This window comes from Cupressus sempervirens, chromosome 7, assembly GCF_028749045.1.
Source record: "Cupressus sempervirens isolate cs-2001-9-10 chromosome 7, ASM2874904v1, whole genome shotgun sequence".
Lineage (NCBI taxonomy): Eukaryota > Viridiplantae > Streptophyta > Pinopsida > Cupressales > Cupressaceae > Cupressus > Cupressus sempervirens.
This window is the reverse complement of record NC_143124.1, coordinates 521,335,497-521,348,648: the sequence shown is the minus strand read 5'-3', so window position 1 is coordinate 521,348,648 and position 13,152 is coordinate 521,335,497.

Genomic DNA, 13,152 nt, shown 5'->3' with positions numbered 1-13,152 from the left:
GTCGATACCCGATACCTGCAACCTGCATAAAAACTATGCATGTACAAGCACAATATATACTAAACTAAACAGGCAATGACAGGAAGTGGTGCATTGTGTAGATCCCGACTAGTAGGTGACTATGACTCCCTTAACCACATCAAACACGCCATACAAAAGCAAACACGCACACCATACACATGCAAGTATGGGGTACAAGTATCTATAAGAAAACACATGATAATAAACCATCTAACTAACCATCATTAATAGCTGAAAGCAATGTAATAATCATCATCAATAATTGTGAACACTAAAAATAATCATCATACATACATGAAATGTAGAGTCTAAGTAATCTCATCACATAATAAACTGAATCCATAGCACAATATCTGATAATCTCAAAAAAATGTTGCTAACCAACAACATAAAACTAGCTCTAAAAGAGTTTAGCAATGATAACAAAATGCGAACCAGGGGCAGGCACTACATCCACCCCCCCTAGGATTAGGCTTACTCCTAGAAGCCTACAAGAATGAGAAACTAAGATACTTACTATGCGGGTCCCATTGAACCCTTTCCCTCTGTATGGAAACATGTTTCCACTAAGGATATTACAACACCCTTAGACCTATATGATTCTAGTTTAATGGTAAACCAAAAACCATATCGATCCAACATCCATTCTTTTAACAACTGTTGAAATAGATCCCCTACTACATTCTAAACAAGAGCAACTTAATGCTTGCAAAGATAATCAAGGGCATACTACCTTGAAACATAGATACAAGATACATGTTTGCAACTAGAATGAGTTTCAATTTTCAGTTTTGCTCACGTTTAGGTTTAAGTAGAATTTTCAGTTTTGAAAGCTAAGTGTTGAAGCATGTAAAATATGCAAGTAACAATTTTAAGTTCTGTTTCAGTTCACCTAGTTTCAAGTTTTTAGTTTGAAAGAGATACACATGATAGCTCAAAGTTTTTGTTTTGTTCAACTAGTTAATGACTAGTGGCATTCAAATATACCTAGATCTCCCAATGTTGAAACACGAGCTCTGATAAATATTTTATATCATATTTATGAATTTATTTAGATGACAACCGCCTACAAGAGGTTCAAGACAAACATATATAGGTATGAAACTTCACAAAATAATATACAATATATTACATAACAAGAAAAATATCATGAATATAATATACCTATACAAAAAATTTAACATATAATACTACTTACTTCATGTATTTTTCAAGATCGTATATGACTTACTTGACATTATTATCGAAGTGGTCTGGGAGACATAGAGGTAGAACATACTGCAACAATTATAAATTGACCATTTCATTATTTTTTGATGTATAATACAATGAAAACTATATGAATTCTATAAATATATAGTAAATACATAAAAAATTGAATTACCTTGACAAAGGTATGCCAATCATGCATTTTCAACCCCTTTGATAAGAGAGTTCTTATGTTTGCAAGAAATCTTGTGGGAAATCACATTTTTCATATGACTTCTTTTATAGCATTGCTTTGCTACTCGATTAATAACCAAGGAATGACACCTATATTGGTGTGGTCTCCATGGGTATTTTATTGAATGTGATTTTTCATTGCATGAGTGGATCCATGAATGTCAATATACATTTTTACAAATTTTCTTTTTCACGCCTTCAATCCAATATTTTTCATAATATCTCTATTATATTCTTTTCAATATGCATTGTATCAAATAAATGTATAACTTGTAGCTATTCATAGTAGGAAAACCTATAAAATTATCTAGGATAAAATTTTAGTCCCTTTGGAAGGTGGTCATTGATGTCTTGATGACTTTCACAATCATCAATTACATCATTAGTAAATAAAAACATAAATTCCAAACATAAACCATTAGGTGGAATGTCATTACCTTGATATTAACTCTATTATATTTCAATTTCCATAGGTGAGGTGTCATCCTTTGTAGATTTGATTTAGTCTCTTCTTTCCCATTGAAAATATGTTTTTTGGTACTTTAATACTTATGATTCATATAGAAGAAGTGCCTACACTCATCAAACACCTTCTTTCCTAAAGTTTTTGAATGGCAATGATTCATGTTTGGACCACAAACTAGACATGCAATTTTTTCCTTTATTTAAAGTCCTACAAGATAATGATATAATTGGATTAAATATGTTAATTTTCATAATTATAACTATCATATATAACTAGAACACTTTAGCATACCACTAAAATATGTTATCCCTCAGGCATCATGTATCTTCCATACAAGCATCACATGCAATTAAAATTGTCTTTGTCCTAATATTCTAGAGAAGTCATACATAGTGTCACCCTTCCATAACTCTAGCAACTTGTCAATTAGAAGCTCAATATATATATTCATATTTTTAACTAAGTACTTACCTAGCTGAATAAAAAACAACATTGTATAATTATTGTGATTATTTTACTACAAAATTTATAATTACATGTACATAAATATTAAATGAAAAAATACCCAGAGTAATCATTGCCAACACTATGTGCTCTCTCTCTATTGACATCTATGGAGGAATATTAAATTGTTGATAAAAAAAATAGGCCACACCAAGTAAATAAATATCTGTTGGATATAATTGATTAATTGTGTGTTGTCTTTGATGTTACAAAAATGTCATATCAGTTGACAGTCAATGCATGCCAAGTTTACTTGGTTAGTGAAGATAGTTTTCCTTGTCTACTAAGTGTTCCTGAGTCTGCTATGTATAGAAGGTAGTATCTACCGAACTCACTAAAGTGTCAAAGGAAGTTATGTAGAAAAGAGTGTTAACTGAGCTCACTCAATTAACAAAGGGAAAATTGAGCAGAGTTAGTATTAACCAAGTTCACTTTGTTACCAAAATAATTTTTTAAGTTTGCAGTGTTAACTAAGCTCCTATTGGTTAACACAGGAAATCACTTCAAAATTAGTTTCTATTGAGTTGGGTTAGCTACCAAAGGATTTTATTATTCTGGCATGTAAAAATTAATTATTTTACCTATTGATTCTAGCCAACTATGGTAATGAATATTGGTTATTCTAATTTGTATTTGAGCCAACTTGATAATTTGGAAGGTATACATAAAAGGTCAATTCATGATTTCAAGATATGTAAGTTGAATGAATTGAAAAAGATAAGAAGAGAGGTGTAGTGTCTGCCCCTAGTTCACATTCTATTATCATTGTCAAATTCTTTTAAGCTAATTTTATGCATTGATTAGTTTTAGAGATACTAGATTTACATTATTATGATATTATTTCATGACTTTGATTACAAATGCATCGGTTATTATTGCTTAGTTGATTTCATTCATGTGTTGTTAATGGTATTTTGATGATCCTAGTTAGTAAATGTGGTTTCTTTCATAAAAATGTTAACATGATGTCTTTAATGATGATTATGTTGTATTGATAGAGATGCATTATTATATGTACGCATTTGATCTTAGATTTGTGATTATTATACTTACCCCATACTTGCATGTGTATGGTGTGTGTGTTTATTTTATCTTTCTGTCTGACGTGTTTGATGTGGTTAAGGGAGGGAGTCGTAGTCACCTGCTAGTTGGGATCTACACGATGAACCACTCCCCACCATTGTCTATTTAGTTTAGATATATTATATACATGTACATGCTCGTCTTTTATGCAGGATGTAGGTACCGGGCATCGACTTCCCTGAATTGCCAGGATGAGCGCGCCCTATTACAAATACTCAAATGGTGAGAATGGGAAGATAATGATCAGGTCCAATCCTAGCCATAAGCCTATAATACTTGTCCTGCAAGGAGGACTCGTAACAGACTGTCTACCCTTTTTAAAACCCGTGAGTATTTTTGTGTGTATGTTGTTTTGTGAGTGTTTGATGTATTTTCTATTAATTAAGTCTAATTAATAGATTAAATTAATAATTTAATTTAATGGAAAATTATTATGATATTATGAATATTTAATTATATTTAATTAATTGAGAAATTAATTAAATATAAAGAATTAAATTGAAGATAAAAGTTTTAAGATTAAATTTAGAACGTAATAATATTTATTAATTTAATAATAATATATTTAGAGTTCATTTTTAAATAAATGCTAAATATTATTGTTATTTAAGTTAATAAATATTTATCAAATTAAAACGTTCAAAAATATATTAAAAAGGAAAAAAAGATATTAATTTATGGAAAAGATTTAAGTTCGCATGAATGAGTTTTAAATATAAGAGATTAATTTAAAAGATAAAAACATGTGAACTTGAATAAAGGTATTTTAATAAAGTACGCATGAGATTAAAATTATAAATTAACTTTAAAAGTAAAGTAAAGTGGAAAGTTAAATAAAGTAATTTAACAATTCACTTAAAGTGCATGAAAGAATAATAAAAGAATATTTTAATTTAAAAAGGAAATTAATTGTGCATGAATGAATTAATTAAATGAGAGAGAATTAAATATTGGAGATAAAAGTTAAAGTTTAAATTTAGAACGTGATTGATTATATTTATTTAATTTAATAATAATATATTTAGAGTGCATTTTTAAATAAATGCTAAATATTATTGTTATTTAAGTTAATAAATATTTTATCAATTAAGTTTCTAAAAAATGAAATCAAAAGTGAAAAGATATTTAATTATCATAAAGATTATAGTTCGCATGAATTATGCATGAGTTAAAAATAAAATTAATTAAAAAATAAAAATGTGAACTTGAATAAAGATATTTTAATAATGTGCACATGAGATTTAAAAAGTTATAAATTTATTAAAGTAAAGTAGAAAGTTAAATAAAGAAATTTAACAATTCACTTAACGTGCATGAAAGGAATAATAAAATAATAATTTTAATTAAAAGGGAAATTAATTGTGCATGAATGAATTAATTAAATAAAGTAATTATTATTTTAGAGTTGTGGGGACAGAAGCCCTAAAAGGTAATTAGATTCTATATTAGAGGGTTTTTGGGTCATTATTGCACACACAGGTTTTCAGGGAACACACTTTTGGAAAGGGGAGCAAAGAAATCTTTGGAAGCTTGGAAGGGTTCGGATTAGCAAGGGTTTCACCAGATTGTTAGCATCAGATCAAGGTAGGGTTTGTGAACCATTCTAGAAACACTTTTGGATCTTTGTCTTCTTCGTGCTTGTTGGAAATTGCTTTCTCAAATTTTATTGAATGAATCTTGCTACTTTTCTTCTGAATCTTTTGCGATTTGATTTCTTCTGGGAATCGGGATTTAAAAAAAAAAACTATTTAGAAAACCTTGTTTTACTTCTGGAAGAAATTTAGTATTAAATTGAAATTTGGGTTTTGAATTAAAATGGAATTAAGAAATTTAAATTTGGAAGGGGTTTGTTTTTGGAAATGAAAATTTTAGGATTGAAAATTCGAAGGGTTCAATTTATTTTTCCTATCAGTTTAATATCGTAAATGTTATTAAAATATGTATATATTAAAATAATATTGTTATGAAGTTCATTGAGAAAAATATTATAAAATAAATAATATAGAATTATAATACAATTCTTAAAATTTTCATATATAATAATTTATCTAAATTTATTAGAAGGGTTGTTCTTCTAATAAACAAAATTATTGAAATTTGACTTAGTTAAAAAATAATAATAATTTAAAATAATAATAATAATAATAATAATAATAAAATTTTATAAAAAAAAAATAAAAAAAAAAATAAAAATTAAAAAAAAAAAATTTAATTTAAAAAAAAAAAAATTAAAAAAAAAAAACGAAAATTGAAACCTTACATTAATTCAACAATATATTATCAATCAAATCCAATTGTGAGACTATGATGTTTTCTATGTACTGTCTATATTTTTTTTTGGATTTTGGTGTTGTTTAGATGTTGACCAGTCTAGGATGTACACCAGAGGTTTTGTGAGATTTCTTGGATACTATTATGTGGCTAGATGTTATGATGATTCTTGTGATTCAAATTGGAGTTTATACTTATGAGATTTGTTTTGTGAGCATTTATGTGTATTTGGATTTAGTTTGATCCATCTTGTTATCAGGTTGCCTGTTAAGGAACCGAGTTTGATCTTTATGGGTGTTGTGGTATGGGACACAACTGTGTTTTTATGTGCTTAGGAGAGGTTTTCTAGGTATGTGACTTGGGAGTGGCTTGCATAGGGGTCCGGGACCCAAAGTGGTCAGTACTAGGGTAACCTAATGCAAGTTATGTAATAAGTGATAATCTAGTAAGTAAAATTTATGGGGGGAAACACACTAAAAAGATAAGTTAGAGATATTTGATCTACCCATGCCTTGAGTGCTTGTATAGACTAAGGATGGGAATGAGATGAGTGCCTCGTCTTCTTGAGAGGGCTTTCTAGTTTCCATATGTGTGATGTTGAGGGTCCGGGGTTCAAAGTAACCAGTCCAGGGTAACTCAACGCTTGAGGGTCCGGGGTCTATTAAGAGATCAGTCCAGGGTAACTCAAGTAGCCATGTGATGACACTCCCTAGTATGTAGCCTAAGTCTCCTCTGTAGTTTTTGTGTATCTCTGGTGGTGTACTTATTGTTGGATGTGGTGTACTTATTGTTGGTGGTGTATCTATTGTTGGATGTGTTTATTGTGGTTACTTACTTTCATTGATGATGATTGGTGTTTCATTATGTTGTACTTTTGACATGTGGTTTTTGACTTGAGATGATTATCTTTCGTTGACTTTATCTTATGATCTTGGTATTTGGTTTATACTTGGTTTGTGTATGATGTTTGGTTATGTGGTGTCGGTATTGGATTGAGTGTTCTTTCTTTGGATTATTTTATCTTCTTAAGTAGTATGTGTTACCTTTGAGGTAGTTTTGGCTAGTAGGGGTACCTTGCCTAGGAATGTTTTATGTTTGATAGCCGTATGTGGATCGTTCATTATCTTCCCTGCACGGTGGGAGTGGAAGCCTGACTAGGTAACCACGCGGTCGGGAGGTAGTGCCTTCTTACCATTTGGGTTCCCCTTCACATTGCCAGCTGTTGGATGTTCGTTGTAGAAGATGTACCTTTATCATTCTTACTTCTTATCTCAGAGACTTCTTTTCAGATGAAGTATATATGTTATCATGTATTCTATTGTACAGTATCTATTTTCACATACCCTACGACATGTGCAGTGGATGTTATTGATTGGATGTACTTTCATTGTATTGTTTATACTTATGCATTTGCTTATGCGACTATGTATCTATTATTCCTTTATGATCTTGAGACATTGTACTTGAAACTTAAACTAATTAATTTAAGATTATTAAATGTGACTCAACGTAAAGGAACCTTTGAGAAATTGAAACTATATCTGTAATTGCAAATGTGTATTTGTTGTGTATGTTCATATTGCTTCCGCATTAATGTTATCTTGATGTTGTTTAAACTTCAAAAAAAAAAATAGTTCAGTAAACATTGTAACATGTTAGGTTTATTTCTCTTGGGTTCCCGAGCGGGGCGTTACAAGAGGAAGTGAACTTGATGGATAAGCAGGTATCCTTCTAGAGCATAAAAGTGTTATTTGATCAGGAATGATCAAGTATAAGCTAGAATAGAGATCTATAATCAGCAATTTAATTGCATCACAATCAAGTCATTTCATTGTTACTCTCTAACCATTGTAGCAGTGATCTAAAATCTCTTAACAAAGTTGGTTTAATAGCCATTTGTAAATCATCTAACAAAGTGGAAACTCCATTGAATTGTTTCAAGACCTCTTACAAGGTCACTCCTAATAGGGTGATTAAATCCTTTAATAGGGTCACACCTAATAGTGTGTTTTGTAACATTTAACAAGGTTGGCTCCTAACAGGGTTCACTTCAAAAGAGTAAAAAATAGTAACTACTTACACTTGGTGGTTTTTCTCAAATTGGGTTTCCATATTAAATCCTAGTGTCATATGTGTTCATGTTATTTTTTTCATGCTTGCAATTAAATTACTGACAATATCTTAAGATCTACTAAGTTAATCACATTTCTGCATTTACCAAGTTACAAAAAATTTTGTATGCCTATCAAGTATCAGTAGTAATTAGTTTTATCAATCTAAAATTTATTTGACATCTAAGAGATCTAAGATTTATTTTAGTAGTAACTGATTCACCCCTCCCCTCTCAGTTACTTCTCTTATATTTCCAACAATTAGTATTAGAGCTTTTGGTGCTTGTAGCGAAGGTTTTGAGGACCTAAGCTAAATATTAGCATGTCTTACAAAAGAGAGATTCCATAGCTGAACAAAGACAACTTTGTAGCATTGCAAAGAATTATGAGGCTTCATCTAGCTACCATCAGTGACTCAGGAAATAAACATCTTGATGAAGAATATAAAACTCCCATTGGAACATTATCAGTTGAAGATATTGCTAAGAAAAAGAACCATACCATCATGATGATTGATATTGCATCTACTCTCAGTTATGCTGAGTTTCATGAGGTCAAAGACTATAAAACTACTTTTGATATGTGGAAAAAATTGAAAAAAATCTATGGAGGAGATGATAATGTAAGATGAGCCAAAGTAGAAAGCCTTAGAGGACAATTTGATCAAATGAGAATGAGAGAAGATGAAAATGTTGCAAAATATATGAAAAGAATAAAGGCCAGTGTCAGTGCAATCAGAGCATCTAGAGGAGAAATGAAAGAAGAAATTGTTGTAAGAAAAATACTCAAAACTTTGCATCCCATCTATGCAATCAGATAGTTTTCTATTCAAGAAAAGAGATGTGATCCAAATAACAAGATAGGCTTGGATGCCCTAGTAGGAAGATTGATAGCTTTTGAACTAGATAGCTTTGACAACTATGTTTCTGCTTTCAAAAATATTGAGTCTGCATTCGAAGCTAAACTCTCACTCAAAGAAAAGGACAAGAAAATAAAAGGTAATCAATTAGGAAGTGAGGAAGACCTAAAGAAATTTTAGGTAGTTCTTTTGAAATTTTTGAATCCCTACTTGCAAAGAAATATTCTAGAAGTAGAAAAAAGTACAAAGGTAAAATTTCTCTAATTTATTTTTCTTGTGAAGAATTGGTCATATTACTGCTAGGTGTCCAAACAAAGAAAGTAGGGAAGAGAAGAAAAGCCACAAGTACAAAGGCAAGAAGGAATTCAAAGGTCACAAATCCTACAAAGACAAAGGCAAGAAAACTTGTTTTATGGCTAAAGATTTTGATAATAGTGAAAATGAAATAGTGTATATTGTTATAAAAGATGAATCTAATGATGAAGGAGATAAGATGGCACTTTTCTCTCATGTTAGTAGAAATGATACTTGGATCATAGATAGTGGATGTTCTCACCATATGACTAGAGATAAAACTAAGTTTGAACATTTTGAACACTATGATGGAGGTAGTGTAAGGTATGCACCTTTTTTCATAAAAGGAAAAGGTTGTATCTCATTAACCAATGAACTTGTATGTGATAAGGCTTTTTGGGTTGAAGGACTAAAACATTATTTACTAAGTGTAGCATAGCAACAACATTGGATTCAAATTAGAGTTCATGAATGGAAAGGAAAGACTACTAGATAACAAAAAAAATCTAATTGGATTAGGCAAGAAAACAAAAGGTAACCTATTTTATCTTGATCTTAGTGATTGCTCATGTTTTATTGCTCAAATAGAAGAAAGCTAGTTATGGGACAAAAGACTATGTCATGTAAACTATGATAATATGGTTGAGATAAGAAAACTTAGAAAAGTAAGAGGTATCCCTAGTTTGAATAAATTTGATGTTGGATTATGCAAAAATTGCCAAATTGGTAAAATTGGAAAGACTAGTTTTAAGAGCAAGAATTATTAGTCAGAAGATGTCTTAAAAATTGTGCATACTAATTTATGTGGACCCATTGGAAAAGAAAGTTATAGTGGAGAAAAAAAAATCATTTTTTTGTTGTTGATTATTCTAGAATGGTGACTGTTATATATCTAAAAGAAAAATTAGAAATTTTTGAGAAATTCAAATGGTTTATAGCTAGAGTAGAAAAAGAAACTGGAAAAGATTGAAATGCTTAAGATTAGATAGAGGTGGTGAATTCATCTCAAATGAATTCAATAATTTTTGCATTGAAAGAGGAATCAAAAGACAAGTATCAGCCCTTGGTACTCTTGAGCAGAATGTAATAGTTGAAAGAAGAAATAGATCCATCATGGATTGTGGAAGAACACTAATGATTGAGAAAAATGTTTCTATCAAATACTAGAAGGAAGCTATTAGTACTGTAGTTCATACTTTAAACTGGGTTTAGTTGAAGGACTCAAACAAAACTCCCTATGAACTATGGTATGGCTACAAACCCAATGTAAGTTACTTGAAAGTATTTGGCAGCAAATGTTATATCTTGAAAGAATCTAGGAAAGGAAAATTTGATGTAAAAGGTGATGAAGGTATATTTTTAAGATATTTTTATAGAATTAAAGCATACAAATGTCTTAATTTGTCCACTCATAAAATCGTAGAAAGTGCACATGTGAGAATTGATGAATTTGTAAAAAAGAGTGAAGAAGAAAGAAAAAAGGAACTAGAAGATTATAGAAGATTTGTTTACTATGAATCTAATACATTTCCAAATATATTTGACAAAAAGGAGACTTCATCTCCCAAGCTCTCCAAATCTCCAATAGTTATCAAGTTGCAGGAAGTGCAAACTGAGTCACAAGGACCCAAGTCACATTTAGAGGCTATCGAGTTAGTGCATATCAAGTCAAGAGGACCCAAGCCATAGATAGAAGGACTCAAGCCTAAAGTTGAGATTCAAAATCAAGAAAGTGCAATTCATTCAAAAGTCAAAGAACCTCTATTGGCTAAATATGTTAGAAGGCATCATGCACTTGATTAGATCATTGAAGAAAAATTAGATGGAACAATGACAAGAAACAAACTAAAAGGTACATGTTTACTTGTTGAATTTGAAATTAGAAGCATTAAGGATGCTCTAGAAAATGAAAGTTGGATTGAGGCTATGAATGAAGAAATATAACAAATAGAAAAGGATAAAACTTGGACTCTCATTCCTAGGCCCAAAGATAAAAATGTGATTGGTACAAAATGGGTATTCAAAAATAAGTTGAATGAAGATGGAAAAGTGTCAAGAAACAAAGCAAGGTTGGTATATAAAGGCTATTCTCAAGAAGAAGGTATTGATTATAGTGAAACTTTTACCCCTATTGCAAGATTAGAAGGTGTTAGGACTTTATTGGCATATGCAGCTCACAAAAGATTCAAAGTTTATTAGATGAATGTTAAATCTACATTCTTGAATGAAATTATTGATGAGGAAGATTGCATTGAACAACTAGAAGGTTTTGTTGATCCTAACAAAAGAGACATAGTCTACAAATTACACAAAGCCCTATATGGTCTAAAACAAGCTCCTAGAGCCTAGTATTAAAGATTACATAACTATTTAATACATATTGGTTTTCAAAGAACAAATGATAATAGTAGCTTGTATATCAAGGAAGGACTAAATAAGAAGATTGTGTTGGCAAAAATATTTGTGGATGATACTCTATTTATAAGAAATGATGACTTATGCAAAGCATTTTTAGTACAGATGAATAAAGAATTTGAGATGTCCATGTTTGGAAAAATAAAATTCTTTGGTGGATTGCAAATATAGCAAAACAAAAATGGCATCTATATCACTCAATCTAAGTACATCAAAGAGATACTTAAGAAATTTGGAATGGAAGATTCAAAATTAGTTGGAACCCCCATGTGTACTAGACTTAAACTTACCAAAGATGATGATTCCAAAGAAGTAGATTAGACCTTATACAGATTAATGATTAGAAAATTATAGAGTGTGGTACATACAAGGCCTGATATTTCCTTAGCAATTGGGATAGTGGTAAGATTCTTAGAAAAACCTAGAGAAAACCACATGATGGCAATAAAAAGAATCTTGAGAAATATGAAAGGTACTAAAGACTATGACTTATGGTACAAACTTGGAGGCAATCTTGACTCAAAAGTATTTACTAATGCTGATTGGGCAAGAAATCTTGATGACAAAAAAAGAACTAGTGGTGGAGCATTCTTTCTTGGTAAAAGGTTGGTATCTTGGACAAGCAAGAAGAAAAATTGCAAATCTCAATCTATAGCACAAGCTGAATAAGTGGATGTTGTAGTAAATTGCTCTATCATTGTTTGGTTCAAACAATTTTTGGAAGGAATGAAGGTTGAAATCAAAGAGCCAATAGTCATATATTGTGATAATACTAGTACAATCAACATATCAAAGAATCTAGTGATTCATTCCAAAACAAAGCACATTGCTATAAAATATCACTTTGTAAGAGAATTAGTATAGGAAAAAGAAATTATATTGGAATATGTGCATACAAAAGAAAAAATTATAGATATATTCACCAAACCATTACCTATGAATGCATTTTTGTATCTAAGAGGTAAGCTAGGGGTCATTCCCCTAACTGAAGCTCACTAGATAAAGTTTAGTGATGCATCAATGGGAACCAAGTTGAAGATCAATCAATTGATGTAGTATTGATAAGGACATATTGCAAATGAATTTGTACTCAAGATACATTGACACTAATTAGAGTTATTGTCTTTGGCATGTGTTGTCAAAGAGGGAGAAGTTGACTGTCATATCATCTTTCTCAAATTTTGTAATTCCAAGAAGGAGAAGTTAAGTAGTTCCTTAATAGAGGGAGAATACTATAGGAGAATTTTTATGTGTAAAATCAAAGAGGGAGAAAATTTCTATTAGAGGGAGTCTTGTTCTCAAATTTTCATTGTGCTATAACATGTGTTGCCATCAATGCCAAAGAGGGAGATTCTTGGATATAGTTGATTACTTATGTGTTGTTTTTGATGTTACACAAATGTTATATCAATTGATAGTTAGTGTATGTCAAGTTCACTTGGTTAGTGAAGAAAATTTTCCTTCTCTACTGAGCATTCCTAAGTCTAGTATGTATAAAAGGTAATATCTATCGAGCTCACTTAGGCATCGAAGGAAGTTATGCAAAAAAGAGTGTTAACCAAGCTCACTCAGTTAACAAAGGAAAAATTGATTAGAGTTAGTATTAACCAAGTTGACTTGGTTACCAAATGAGTTTTGTAAGTTTGGTGTGTTAACCAAGCTCATGTTGGTTAACACAGGAAATC